The 15,166-nt window shown below is 57.2% G+C and overlaps 1 pseudogene; it reads right to left on the minus strand.

Annotated features, from left to right (window-relative positions):
• Positions 1 to 7,271: 7,271 nt before the first annotated feature.
• The window catches only part of LOC150010926 (glyceraldehyde-3-phosphate dehydrogenase-like), a 56,953-nt pseudogene continuing 49,058 nt past the window's right edge, over positions 7,272 to 15,166 (minus strand).

Consider the following 15,166-nt stretch of genomic DNA (forward strand, 5'->3'; position numbering starts at 1 on the left):
TTACAATAACCTTATAAGGTAGGCTCTGTGCTTATCCCCATTTTATAGGTGGAGCATATGAGGTTCAGAGAAGTAACTTGCCCAAGATCACACAGGAAGGAAGTGGTAGAGCCAAGATTGAAAACCAGACAGCCTGATGCAGGTGCCTGCTGAAGTGAATTGAAATTCTCCAATCCACTGTTTCAGCCAACCTTGCCTAGTTTCCTCAGTGCATATTTCTTGAGTGCCCGCGGTGTGCAGGCACTATGCCAGGGGTCAGAAGATAAGACAGACCCATATCCTTCTGCCCTGCTAGGGAAGAAGGCAGATGAAAGGGCAGGTGCAGTGGGGTCTGTACTGTGCTGAGACCCTCCTAACAACACAGCTGTTATTGGCCCCCTTTCACAGAGGAGGAAACAGATTTAGAGGGGTCAAGTGGCTTGTCCAAGGTCACATAGTGGACAAGTTGGGGAGCTGGGATTTGAATCTGGCCGTCTGCCTCAGAGCCCCTACCCCTTTTTACTGGTTCCTGCTGTCTCCAAGGACACAGTGGATAGGAGCTATGATGGGGGAAAAACATGGAAAGTGGCATCTAACTTGAACTTGAGGCTCAGGAAATGCTTCTGGGAGGAAGTGATGTCTCAGTTGAGACCCTCATGTAACCAGGGAAGGGGCGGGATAGTGGTGTTCCAGGCAAAGGGAACAGCATGTGCAAAGGCCCAGAGGCAAGAGAGAGCATTGTTGGTTTAGGGAACCGAATGAAGGTGTTTGTTCTGGGCTTCCTGGCTGGTGTTTGCAGTTGTACACACACATTTTGTAAGTGGAGTCACTTTACTACCCTCAGTACAAGGGTTTAGTGCCTGGTGTGGATTCTGCATGAAGCTGAGTCTCGGGTGGGGAGGGAGGACTGGAGCAAAGCCTGGTGGGAGTCCTGAGAACAGAGGTGCATGGGGATGTTAGCTCTGGGCTTCAGGGAAAGCCTGGGAGTAACGGAAGTACTTTACAGACAGTGGGAACAGTCTGTGCCCTGGTCTGTAACCTTGACATCCTGGACATAGGAAGATGAAATGGGAGAACTGAAGCCTGGCACATAGTAGGTCCTCACCAAATGTCAGGCCCCGAAGCTCAAATGAAGGGTGTGCTGAGTTTGGGGCAGCCACTGGTCAGCAGCCCAGATGCCCCGTGGTGCCAAGGAAGAGGGTGATGCCGAGGGTTGCCACACAGGCCTAGAGGAGCCCTGGGTTGGGCTGGGGTCTCAGGCTGAAGGGAGCACAGCAGAGTAGGCCATGCAGCCTCTCATCTGGGGACAGAGCCTGGAGCGCCGGTGGTCTTCTCAGAGGAGGTGGGCATTGGACAAGGGGAGACCCTGCTGGGCTGGGGATGGACTGAAACAGCTACAGCGACTCAGGCTAGGGCCATTGCAGGGCCAAGGAGCTGAGTCCCTGTTTTGTCTTAGGCCTCGGTTTCCCTGTCTTTTTTTCTTTTGTTTATTGATTTTTAGAGAGCGAGCGAGCAAGAGAGGGATTGATTTGTTGATCCACCCATTCATCCACTCATTGGTTGACTCCTGTATGTGCCCTGACTGGGGATTGAACCCACAACCTTGGCACATTGGGACGATGCTCCAGTCAGTTGAGCTACCTGGCCAGGGCTGGTTTCCCTGTCTTCACTGGGGCGTTGGGACCTACCTCTTAGGCTTTGCCGTGGAGTAAGAGGAGTCCGAGGGCTGAGTGCTCACCCACCAGAACCAGCACAGCTGGCCACACACTGAGGGGCAGGCCTCCTGCTGCTGTAAACGCCACCGCCCCCCCACCCCCACCCCTGCACTGAAATGGGACTTGAGGTGATTGGGACTGCTCCCCGCTGCCTGCCCCCACTGAAGCCCACCTTTGCAGAGGGTGGCCTGAACCGAGTTCTCAGACCCAAGGCCTCAAGGCTCTGAGCCCCTTTGCTGTCCCTGACCAGCGCTTTCCCACCCTCTGGCGCACCTGCCTCAAATGCTGGCTCACTTCCCTGCTGAGCGGGCTCAGAGGAGCCCCGCCTCTCTGAGCCCCACCGGGTCTTCCTGCAGGCTACCCCCGAGTCCTGGGTAGGAGTCCCAGGCACACAGTCAGTGCTCCATGACCGTCCCTGGCCTTTACCCCATGGGCTCCAGGAACAGCAGTGACTGTGACTCTTTACTGTGGTGGGCGGTCACCCTTCTTAAGCCATTCACTCTAGGGCCAATTATAAATAGACACATAATCGTCCCTATCTATGGAGATTAAACATTTTTCCGAGATGAGTTGCCTGCCCCTCCCCCCCACGCTGGCTCGCGCACTCTCGGAGGGATTGGTGCTCCCCTCCCTCCTCCATCCCTCCCCTCCTCCCTGCTGCTCCTCCATCTCTACCCTGCAGAGGTGAGAGCCGGCAGGGGCCGTGATGTCAGAGGCTCAGCTGATGTCACCACCCTGGCCGTGACTTCACTTGCTGGCTTGGGCAGGAGGAGCCACGAGGAAGCTGAGACCGAGAAACTACCCCCCCCCTTTCCTTTTCCTTCTCCTTTTTCCCTTTTCCTCCTCCCTGTCCTCGTTCTGGAGTTGTTCTCCTCCCCCGGGGTCCGGGTGCATCGGCCGTGGTCTGTCGAGGGGTCTGGGGCAAGTGCAGGAAGGATGCTGCCGCAAAGGTAACCTGGCGTGCACCGCGCCTCTCCCTCCGGTCGTGAAAGTTTGCTCTGGTGTGTGAGGCGCGCCCGCTGGGCGCCCCGCCGAGCCACGCTGCCCGGCCCAGGCTGCTGGAGGGGGGTGCGGGCAGGGGCAGCAGGGCCAGGGCAGGGCGGGCAGGGGCCACCCGGGCGGCCTTTGCTGCCTTGTCCCCATCAAAGGCTGCAGCTGCTCAAGTGGCGGCTGCAGCTTTGAAACTGCCATAAAGAGCGATGGAGGGAGGGGTGGCGCGGGGGATGCTCAGAGCAGTGCCCAGGGGTACGGCCCGAAGAGGAGGGGCGACAGGGGCTGCTCTGGGAGCCCTGCGGCTGGGCAGCAGCAGGGGCGTGAAGGGCAAGGCCCCAGGTCAGAGTCCCGGGGGCCAGAGCACCATCACTGCCCCTTGTCCCCGCGGGTCCAGCCGGCGTCAGTGGCCAGGATGCCAGCAGTGAGGGTGCAGAGGCAGCGGCGGGGGGTAGGGGGAGCTGGCTTCTTCCTCTCCCCACCCCCCTCCCCCCCACGTTATTTCCAGGCATATTCTTCACCTCCAGCAGGCCATTTGTCAGCGCGATTTGGGACAAAGGAGGGGGCAGTGGGTGGTCTGCTGCAAGTTGGGCAGTGGGCACAGAGCGTGTGGCCAGAGAGAAACGCCAACAATTAAGAGGCAGATCCAGGGCTTTGCTCATTCAGGCTGTCGAGGGAGCCGTCATTTTGTGTTAGCGTGTGTGTGTCTGAGGTGGGAGGAGGAAGAGGGGAGAGTGACAGGAGAAGGATTATGACATTGTGTTGTCTGTTTGTGGTGAATGCAGATTTGGCACCAGCAGCTGCCCGGGAACAGCAGCAGCAAGTAACCCAGGCCAAGGCCTTGGCCCAAACCCGCCGAGGGAGCCCGTGTGGGGCGGTTTGGGTTTTTTTTCCTCCCTTTTTTTCTGTCTGGCGTGTGCCTCTTCCATTTATTTTTACAGTGAAGTGCTGAAGACAGACAGGCCAGCATGGCGGGGAGGAGCTGGTCTCCCTCCTCTCTGCCCGTCCTGCCCCCTCCTCACCCTGCGGGAGGCCCAGGCTGTTCTCCTGACCCCCAGGCATTGCCTTGTCTTGGCTACCTCCCTGCTAGGTCTCTGTCGCCAGACAGGGTCACGGTTCCTGTCATTCCCTTAGCCTGGATGGCCTGAGGTCTCAGAAGGCTACTTCTGCCCACAGCTGCTTCCCAAGGATGAGCAGAGACCAAGAGCCCAGGCCTGAGGATGAAATGGGGCGTTAGAGACACAGGCCAGGGCTGGGCATGTCCCAGCTGCGGAGTTGGCCTGGCCTGCCTAGGAGCCCTGCAGAGGGTTCTGCTGCCAGGTCGGTGTTGGCAAAGTGTTCCAAGACCTTGACTCCTCCAACGGGCCCCTGAGGGCAGGAGCTTGAGCCTCGTCTGGGTTGGGAAGGAACCATAGCCCAGAGCTCTGGGCTGCGGGAGGCTCAGGCAGGTGCAGGGTCAGCACACAAGTGGTCCGTCTTTGGAGCAGGTCTCCAGAGAAGGCACAGGGTGGGGCTTTACCAGGGCCAGGCCACAGCTCAGGCCCTGGCACGGATGGGGACCACTGAGCTGAGAAGCCAAGGCAGGGGCCCTCCTCACATGGGTGGTCAGGGGAAGGCCGTGGCCAGCTGGGCCCGGCCCATGACACACTGGGCCTCAGGCTGTGGCCCCCCATTGTCCCTTCCTGGGAGCTGGTTTCTCCCCTTCACCTCTTTTTTCTTTTGGCCAGGTCAAGTCCTTCTGGACTCAGTTCACCTCCTCCGGGAAGCCTCCCCTGCCCTCCACCTGGACGGGCTAGTACAGGGACTTCTAAGGCATCCTCTCAGCGTTCCGGGCACCTGCCCAGAGCTGAGCAATGAGGAGGTTTGTGCCTGGAAACCAGGGGATCAGGTCCAGACTCACAGACCTCCCTGGAAGGTGGGCCACCAGGATGGACCAGTCACCTGGCCTCACTTCTTATAAGGGGTGATAGGCTCACTTCCTTAGGGCAAACCCACCCAAAGGGGATTTTTCCCATGGAGCCTATCCAACATGTGGGGGCAAACTGCAGCTGTGTCTGTGAGGGGGTACCTGTCCTGTGCTGGAGAGCCTCACGTAGTTAAATAACATCCCCTCGCAAAGCACCGGTAGCCTTGTGTATCTGCCCTGGCATTTCCTGCAGGTCCTGGGCCTGTGTAGGGGGCCAGATAGCACTGCAGGGGCTACATGAAGAGCAGGTGCCTGCCTGGCCTTCGCCTGGTCTGCGGGGGCTCTGGCACCTCGCGGGGCTTTCTGTGCCAGATGGAAAAGGAAGGGTGGACAGGCTCTGCCTAAGGCCAAGATGCTGGGAGCACCAGGCGGGTGGCCACAGCGAGGGCCAGCTGGCCGGGCAGCTCTCATCAGCCAGCCCAGGCTCAGAGAGCCTGCCCACTGGAGTTGCCACCCTCCATGCATACAGAGGTGGGAGAAGCACAGCAGGCCCCCTCCCTCTAGACACCCCAGTCTGATGAACCCCAGGAGCTTTGGAGTCAGAGGGTCCTGAGTGACAGTCTTCCCTGGGCACGTTCTAGCTGTGTGACCTTGGGCAAGTGACTCAGTCTCTCAGAGCTGCAGTTTCAAAAGGCAGTGACCTGGGAGTAGTAACCTCCACCTGCAGGCTAATGGGGATTAGAGAGATGGCAGGTGCAGCACCTGCACACAGCAGGTGCTCAGTTAATGGCAGCTGTGGTTACAAGGGAGCAGGCTATGCCAGCAACCTAGGAGCACGACAAAAAATATTTTTTCCCGCTGGTACCCCTGTGAATTCTGACAGGGCAATCAAGAGGGGCTTCAGAGAAGAGGTGGCATTTGAAGGCCTTGAAGAATGTGTATGCGTTAGGCAGGCTAAGGCAGGGGAGGCTGTACCGCCAGAAATAAGTGCAAGAGCAGAGTTTGTAAGAGGCCAGTCACCTCCTATGGCCAAAGCCCAGTGAGGGGAAGGAGAGGGGGCCTGTTTCTCTCCACAGTGGGAGCGAAACCTGGAGGAAGGGAGAACCTGAGTCAATGACAGAGTCATTGGCATCCCATGGTCATTGCAAACACGCCTTCTGGAAGTGTTTCTTGTCTTAGAACTTCAGACGGTTCTCTAGGACCATGCCAAGCTGGCTTGTTCTAGCTCCTCCCAAGTCAGGCCTCTCAGGATGACCATGTGTTGGGATTCCCAGAAGGCTCCCTATTAGAATTTAACGGCCAGCCTGGGTTTTTTAATTTGGTGCCTCAGGACTCCTGCGGTGCAGGACCAGCCCAGGCCCCCCTCTCAGCAGGGCCGACACTGCCAGGGAAGCAGGGTGGATGCCTCGTTCTACATGAGGGAGGGTTCCGGAGCAGCTTCTCCAGCCAGGAACCCTGAAGTGGCAGGAAGTTCCTAAGAGGCCAGGATGGCTGCTCCCCTCCACCCATCCCCAGCTGCGAGGGCAGACTAGCAGGGGTCAGGTTGCCAGGGTTCAACCCTGGCTCTGCCACTTACCAGCTGTGTGGCTTCGAGCAGGTGGGAAGGCCAGGTCTCCTGGGGTAGTAATAGCACCTCGGTCACAGGGCTGCGGTGAAGATTCCCGAGGTAATTTTCACAAAGCAGTGAGCCCAGAGCCGGACTCGCGAGGGCACTCGGTAACTGTTAGCTTAAAGAAAAGGCAGCCTAGGGAAGTGAAGGAGCTGGCACCTAGTGTCTGTGGGCCAGTCACTCAGTCTCTGAGCCTCAGCCTCCTAGCTGTGAAGTGGGGATGATAACCGTGGTTGGTAATAACTAACACTTGTGAGTACCTGCTATGAATTAGGCAGTCTCCCCCAACCCTGCCTGCCGTGTTAGGGTGGGGGTGAAGGGACAGGACATCCCAGGGGCCAAAAGCGTGCAGGGAAGAGATTTCGTATTTCGTATTTTCTAGGTGAGGCTAAACTGGCACCTTGGTGGTGTGGACAAGACCAGGGGGAATCAGATGGCTGGGGGCTGGCGAGGGCCCACCTACCACTGTACGTGAGCCACTGGGGCTGGACACCCCTCACATGTGACAGCCACCAAAACACCTCGGGGCCCGAGCCAGTCATGGCCCCACCACGGGCCTCGGTTTTCCTCTTGGTAGGACGGGGGCTTGGACTGGACTCGCTCACTTCTGAGGTCTGCAGCTGCTGTAAGGGGCTGTGATTCTCTTGTCTCTGATTTTCTTGGATGGCTTCCATGTAGGTTGTGATTTGGGCGGTATCATCTGCCCATTGATTTTTACAGAAAGGATGCTTTCTTGCCTTCTGTTCTGCAATCAGCCTGCAGATGAACAGCCTTGGTCCCGGCCTTCCCACTGCTCCTCCCGCCTCCTCCCACCGGCACACCTCACCTGGGCTGCAGCTGGGAGCCCAGAGGCTCCAGCAGGGCAGCAGCTCCCAGGAGGCCCCCGGAGGGCATGGGGCTGTCCCTACACCGTGCAGTGTGCGCCGCATTTGGGGAGTGCCCAGGGCTGGGGAGCTACATCCAGCCCACACTGGCCTGGGCCGTTCACGTGCCCGCCCCTCCTCTCCTGAGCACGAGCTTTGGCGTTGGACAGACTGCTCACCCCTTGTGTCACCGTGATGGTGCTGGGCGGTCATGGGGATGAGTGAGTGGTGCCAGTGTATGGCGCCGCTGAGGGCGGAGTGGCGGAGGTGTTAATACCCCATTCTGCTGATGAGGGGCTGAGGCGCCAGGGGCTCAGGGAGCTCAGTAAGGTCGCATCACCCCCACTGCCACCAGAGCGGAGCCCAGGAGGGTTATAATGCCGGGCGCCTAGAAGAGGCAGGGCAGGTACAGGGGGTTCAGAGACCACTGCAGGAGGGAGGCTGGGGAGACTCGAGGCCTCTGATGAGGTGGTTGCCACACCAGCTTGTCACTGCCCTCATGGGGTCCCTGGGGCCTGGGAATAGTGGTCATTGGTGCAGGGGGAGGGGCCTTCCAGGATGCGCAGGTGCTGTTCCCTTCGCCTGGGAGGCTTCTGCCCACCTTCACTTAGCCGGGGCGGGGGGTCTGCCGAAGGGATGTGCAAGGGTTCGGGTCCCAGCCCTGCCGCTCACTGGCTGTGTGATTGCAGGTGAATAGTCATTGCTCTGAGTCTCAGGGTCCACCCCCCATAAGTGGGGATGACTGTAAACTCACCTCAGAGGCCCGCTGTGAGGGTGACTTGAGTTAACACAGGAGTGCTCTCCACTACAGGCCCTCAAATCGGCTCGGAGTCCCCTCGCACACTTGGCGTTCACTGAGCACCTGCTGCGTGCCTCAGCAGCCCTCCTGGGCCCCGGGCTAAGTCGCCAGCCTCCAGTCGAGCGAGCGTATGGGTCTGATTGGAGGGGAGCAGCCTGCGAGAATTGGTGTGTTGGCTCCCACTGCTGGCGTGACAGACATCCTGATGAAATATGTCACTTTAAAACATTTTAAAAAGAAATTTCCAGAAAGTTTTCTTAACCCCATGGGGGCCATAATAGCCTGAGCTATTGTCAGGTTCTTGTCGTGGTTTTGCCATGACTTGCTGGGGCACCTCCCTTTCCTGGGACTCAGTTTCCTCATCTGTAAAAGGGAGCAGTAGCCGTACCCACCCTAGAGGGTTGACCCTAGGTGAGACTGCTCATGTGAAATGTGCTTTTTAAACTCAAAAGCATGTTACCGCTGTTGAGGGCTTTCGGTCCTATTTCTTATCATTCATGAGATGCCTGCACAGTGTCATGCTGGATGCTGACCCTGGGTGTGGACATCGGTGGGATGCCAGCTCTGCACTCAGGGGTTCCCTGAGCAGTGGCCTTACTAAAATCCTTGACTTTTGTGATTTCCAGAGAACATGGAAGGCCCCTCAGGCAGCCTGGCCCCTTCCAGGGGAAATGCTGGTAAGTGTCTTGTCCTATCTGTCAGTTTGTTTCACGATGTTTTTGTAGCAGTTTCATGTGCTGGGGGTGATGTCGGAGAGCTGGAGGTCAGCCTTGACCTCAAGAGCTCAGTCCAGGGGGAAGGATTTGAAAATTCCACACCCATATGACCAGATGTCTGAGGTTTCAGGAGTGGCTAGACACAAAGCCTGGACTTCCCAGAAGATGCTCAGCCACAGGGAAGCTGGCAGGATTGTTATAAATGAATATTGACTGTTTCCTCTGCTTGGGACCCTTCAGTAGGTCCCCCCTTTCTCCTTGGGATAAAGTCCCCAAGCCTGTGGCCTGCACTGTGTTGCTCCAGCTGCATCTCCAGCTTTTTATTTCGCTTATGTTGCACTGGCCTCTGTTCCCTTCCTGGAAGCTTGCTCCCTCCTGCCTCAGGGCCTTTGCTCATGCCGTGCCTGCCACCTGGAGCTCTCTTCCAGCCTCATCATATAGCTACTTCCTACCTGTCCTTCAGTTCTCATCTCAGACGTCCTGGGTCCCCAATACCCAGGGTCCCATTATATATACCTCCTGCGCACCTGCCATGCTTTCTTACTAATGTATGTTGCGACTGTTACCAAATGATTATTTATGTGACGAGTCATTCTCACTAATGGTCCCATGGGACTGCAGGCTCTGTGACAGCAGGGACCCTTGGGCATAATGCCTGGCATGTGATAAGGGCTCAGTTAATGTTTGTTGAATGAATTTATGGTATTAAGGTAAGGCTTCATGGAAGTGGTGGCATTTGAGTAAAATTTGAAAGAGGGAGAATTTCAATCTGCAGTGAAGAGGAAGGCTTCCTGCTTCAGGGCACAGATGGTCACATGGCAGGAATACAGCTCATTGGTTTTGGCAAAGAGGCAAAATGGGAGAGAGGTTGGGGCGCTGAGCTGGGGGCAGATGAGGGCTTTGTGTTTCAGGTGGATGAGAATCGACTTGAACTCTGAAGTCACTTGGGGCTCATTGAAAACCTTTGAGCCAGAGCGAGCAGGGTCAGAGCTGGCTCTGGGTAACTGTGATGAGCCTGCTGCAGGGATGGGTGGGCCCGGGAGAGAGGCTGCACTCAAAGAGGACCGGTTGGGCGGTGGAGGATCCATCACCGCTGCTGCTGTTTTCCCTTTCCCTGGAACCACAGCGCCTTGGCGGGCATCCTCACCAGGGAGATGCAGGGCAGTGACAAGCAACCTCAGGTGGCATGGCTGCTTCCAGAAGACAATCACCTTAGTGGCGGGGTAGCCATTCCTGAGTCACTGGAGGGAGAGACGGAGCGGAGGGAGCATTGATGTCCACATTTTTCAGCTTCCCGGATCGAGAAGGCAGCATCCAGCTTCGCATTTCTGTATCTGTATCCTGGTGCCTTCCCAGTGGTCCAGGAATCGTGACACGGAGGGACCAGCCTGTGGCAGACGAGCAGAAGCATTTTCGTCAAGGCCTAACAACTAAGACCCGCCTCCATGCCCCCAGATGGGGGCACAGCTGATGTGGTCAGAAGAGCCAAGATTCTCAAGAAGGACCTGGGGACAAGTCCCAGATCTCCTCCTTAGCAGCTGTGTGCCTTTGGGCATCTTGTTAGCAACTCTGGGCTTCAGTTTCTTCAGCTGTGAAGTGGTAGCTGCTTGGATGCTGTGCAAGTCAGGCGTGAGGACAGACACGGAGCCCCAAGCATGGGGACCGCTGGAGCCTCAGAAGTGGTGACTGTATTATGGCTACACTTTTCTCCCCGGTTTGAATTCTTCGTAGGAAGCTCGGGTTTCAGGCTTAAAATGAAGAGCATGTCAACAAAACTGGATAGAACAAAGTCTTTTCCCAGCATGCCTCAGCATGTAGCACTGCCTTCCCGTGGAGGCCCACAGAGATGGGGCTAAAAGTCTTGAGCTTTCAAGCAGAAATAATCCCAATGGAAAGGACCCTCCCTATTGTTAACGCGTGATAAAGCGTTGCGGGAGCCTGTAGCCCAGCCCACCCGGCTTCAGCTTCCAACTCTGCCCCTTCCTAGTGCCTCAGGGGCCTCAGTTTCCTCATCTGCAAGAGGCAGTAAGGAGAGGCCACCTCACAGGGCTGTTGTAAGGATTAAGCAAGTTAATGCAGGTGAAGTGCTTAGATCATGCCTTTGTCCCTAGGATGGCTGTGTCACTTCGTTTTCACTCGAACTCTCTGCAGTGCTGTTAGTGGCTCAGCGGGGGCTCTGGAGCCAAAAGGCTGAGTTCAGAGCCCAGCTCTGCTGCTTCTCGGCTGTGGGACTCGGGGCTTGTCTCTAACCTCTCTGCCCCTTTCCTTGCCTGTATCATGAAGATGACAATCCCTGACTCATAGGGTTGTTGGCAGGAGTGAACGGGGTCAGCCAGGTAAGAGACCTGACTCCCCGGAGGCACAAAGATCACTCCGCCTCCCGTCCCACCCACTACAGTTTCCGGATGAAGAAATTCCGACTCAGAGCTGTTGGATGATACATGGTGGTGTGACCTGTGTTGGGCCACCACGCCAGGGGCTGCAGGGAGAGTTGGGCTACCAGGGGCACAAGTGCCGAGTGGACTGAGGGGTGCTCTCCTGTGGGGCCAGGCTGTGAGGGCCCCCAGATGCTCAGCTCAGTCTCCCCTGGTGTTCTCTGTCAACTCACCTAGGGGCAAATGAGTGCACTGACGCACAGCAGTGCCGCTTGCTGGGCAGGCTAACTGCCCAGTCTCTGGGCTTTTAGCACGTTACTTGTGGGGAGGAGCTGGTGCTGACCCTGATGTCCTCTTCCATCTCTTTCCCTGACCACCTGCAGACTTTGGGATCCACCAACTGTCTGTGTCCATCCATCTTTCCAGTATTAACCAGGTGCTGGGAAGCATAGTGATTAAGAGTGCAGCCTCTAAAGACCTAGGATCAAATCCCAGCTCGGCCTCTTCCAAGCTGTGTGACTTAGAACAAGTTACTTAAACTCTCTGTGCTTCTTCAATGGCCCCATCTATAAAGTGTAGGCGGTAACAGTACCAACCTCTTCAGGTTGTTGCAACAGTGCCTGTTCACAGAAATCCTGCATTTCTCAGGGCTGTAGTGACATTTCTATGGATGTGGTCCCCTACCTTGCATAGGACACTGGAGAGCCTAGGGAAGCAGAGGTGTCTGCCTTGAAAATGCTCCCACTCCCAGGAGAGATGGACACATTCATGTACACAGTCCAGTGTGACCAGTGGGAGCTAAGGAGGGAGCCACAATGTCCATTCTGGAGGGAGAGAGGCACACCTCCTGAGCAGAGGTCACTGGGAGACCCCATGATAAAAAATCACAACAGGCACGTCACAGATACCCAGCCCTGCAGGATCCCCCCCTGTCCCCCCCTGAAGTCTCATCTCTCATTCCCCTAGCACTACACTGGGCACAGCCCTCCTGGGAAGAGCGGGTGGCTGTCTCTGTCTCCACACTAAGTCTTGGTGTTCCCTGGCCCTCTGCAGCCTCCCTGACCCCTTTAGCCTTGGAGCTGGCCCTGACCTTGCCCCTGTGCCCTCCCCGTCAGTGCTGACAGCCTAGCATACAGCAGGTGCTCCGTGTGGCGTGGAGGCTGCCACACAGGATCTGGTCAGGTCACTCTGCTGCCTGTGCTCTCTGCTTCCATCTGCTTTGTGTGGGGAAAGTGCCTGGCCCGGGACAGGCTCTGCAGGGAGCTGTTGGGGGTGCCCACTCGGATAGCCCAAGGCTCCTGCCAGTCGTCCCTGGAGAGCAAGAGCCAGCATTCCAGGCCAACCTCTTGATGTGCCGCGTTAGCAGGAGGCCCCTCCCAAGAGGAAGGAAAGCTGGGGCCTGCAGAAGAGGTGCGGGAGGGCTGCACGTGTGCTCAGGAGCCAGTTAGTGAGAGGAAGGACATCCGCCTGCCGCTGAAGGCACGACACGGCGGCTGCTCCGCACAAGTCACTGCTCTGCCGGGCAGGGCCAGGCCCCTCAATCAATCCATGCTGACACATGGTAGCGGAATCAGTGACCTAGAGGCAGAAGGCTGCATTTGTAATCCCGGAGTGGCCCAGGCGCCTGGAGGAGGGCAGAGGAGTTTGTAATAAAGGGAGTGACACGAGGTTTCCAAAAGCTCTCTCTGAGCCAGAGGAGGAGGGGAAGGATTCATTTCGCTTCTGGAATTGAAACCACTGATTCAGTTCAGTAAGTATTTTTCGAGTGGACTGGGTTAGGAGAGAGAAAAAACAAGGAATCTGCTGTCTTTTTCTCAAAGTGTGGAAGGATCCTCGCAGATGAGACGATGGGAGAACAATAGGAGGAGCTGCTGACCTGATCCCAGAGGCGGGGGCTCCTAGTACACGCCTGAGCTGCGGCCACGGTGGGACTTCGGGCCGTGACTTACCTGTCTGAGCCTGTGTCTGCTCATGTGTCATATTGTGTCCACATCACGGAACCGTAGCTACTGTTAATATGTGCCTGGCAGTGCACAGTACTGAGTTTTTTATGCAGATCTCTGTGTTCTCATGACACCTATGTTATGAGTGAGGTCATATTATCCCCATTTAAAAACAGCTGAGGAAACTCAGCGTTCAGAGAGGTGACATGAATTGTCCAAAGCCACACAGCCCAAGAGCACCCAGTCTGTCTGTTGGCCATAACACCCACACATTCTTTTTCCAAATGGTACCAAAAGGGACAGTGACAGACTGACAAGGGAGAAGATGCTGAGGCTGGCCTGGCCCTAGGACTGGGAGGTTTCCAGGTGAAGAGTGGTTGGGCAGTGTTCCAGCAGGGCCCAAAGGGATGGAAGGGGCTCTCAGGCCAGTCCCAGGACAGAAGGTGGGAGCAAACAAGAGCCTGGACTCTAGTTATCAGTCTGCATTTTTTCCCCTTCGCATTGTTCATTTCGTGTTCCAGCCCCTCAGTCTGAAACCCGAGTGAGCTGAGGAAGAGGGGAAGGGAAGGGGGGAAAGATGGGGCAGGAGACTATGAGGAAAAGGGCTTCCCTTTGCTTCCTGACTTCTCTCAAGAAATTGAGGGTGCCCCCAACACCCAGGGTTCTAGAAGCTTCCCTGCATCCTTCCGTGTTTGTCCAAAATGCATGGATCTGTGCTTAGAGTCCCCAACCTTTCCCTCTGCAGCCCTGATCTAAGCAGAAGCCAGCACTGGTCTTTGAAAAGTACTGGTGCCAAAGAATTTGAAAATGAAACTCACAGAACAATGGGAACAGCCAAAGGGCAGGGCCTGGCAGCCTGTTCAGCTCTGTCCCGGAAGAGCCCGCACCCCACCTGGTATGTAGATGTTGGGAAGCAGTTGTTCAAGAATGGCCTTGACCCACATCAGACCTGGCCCCCACTTTGTGAGACTGGACAGAAGCCAGGATAAATCACTGCCTTCCCCACTCTCAGCCTCCTGAACTGGCAGAACCACCTTGGGTCCGTCCAGGGATCCCTGTGCCGGGGACAGGTGTGGCCACAGCCAGGACCCTCCTTGGGTGGCCTAAGGCACGGCAAAGCATTACTGTGTCTGGCGAGGTGGGGTGAGAGGTGAAAGGGCAGAGCTAGGTCCTGGGGAACTGTGACCTCAAATACACCTACATCTGGGCCCCGGGACGCACCTGGTTCCTCTCAGCCTCTACCTGCCGGGCAAAGCACTCTTCCTAACTCCTGTTTACTTTCCAGTTTGCTTGCTTCAGAAAAGGCTCTACTCCGACATCTAGGGCGGTTGGGGGCCTACTTTAGAATTAGTAATTGTAGGCAACATTAGGGCTATCTCCCCGTTTCCGCTGCGCCCGCGGGACACCTGAGGCCCAGCGTGGGGAGAGAACCGGGCCCAGTGTCCGGGTGAGTCCCAGGCAGGATCGCACTCTCCCAACACCGCATCACTGGCCTCGCTCTTGATAGCAGTGGGTCACACAGCCCGAACATTTCAGCGGTGGTTCTATAACTGAGATTAAAAAAGAAAAGTCAAGCTAGTCCTTTGCTCCATAAAACATACAAGGTTTGCAAAGGGAGTCTGGGAACAGCCTGAGGCCTTAGCACCACAAATCCCCCACCTTATCTCCAGATTAATTTTGGGCTCTGGGTCCAGCCAATCAGGCCTTGCAGGTTTTAATGCCGCCGCAGGCGAACGCAGCTGGCATTTGGTGAGCGTGTGTTTTACCTGCGAGGTTGGTGGGCCGCCCCGCTCCTGGGTTAATGAAAGCGGAGGAAACTGAGGGCCCGAGTCATTCAAGGACACGCGGGGCCCAGGGGTGGGGGCAGCCAAGGAACCAGGTCTGCGGGGCCCTGAGGGCGTCAGGCTGGCAGGAGGCGTCCTCGTCCCCGGCCCCACTGAGCAGGTTACCCGGGCGGAGGTCGGGCCTGGCCCGCCGACTCCCTCCGCTGCCGGAGGCTTTGGAGACCGCAGGGAACTCCAGGAATCCCAAAGAGATTCCTGGCCGCTAACTCCCCAGAAAGTTGGCTTGTGGCCATTCCCAGGACGGCCGGCCGGGAGCTGCGGGGCAAGATGGCACTGGACGAGCGGTAAGACGGCCGCGCTGCGCCCCGCAGCCGCCGAGAGGAACCCGGCGCGACCCCGGGAGCCGGGTTGGGGTCGGCCGGGCGCGCGCAGGCCTAGGCGCCGCCGCACGCGGGTGGGCACGCGCGCGCGCCGGCCCCGCCCCCTG

This window comes from Furipterus horrens, unplaced genomic scaffold (genome assembly GCF_987537825.1).
Source record: "Furipterus horrens unplaced genomic scaffold, mFurHor1.1.pri manual_scaffold_4, whole genome shotgun sequence".
Lineage (NCBI taxonomy): Eukaryota > Metazoa > Chordata > Mammalia > Chiroptera > Furipteridae > Furipterus > Furipterus horrens.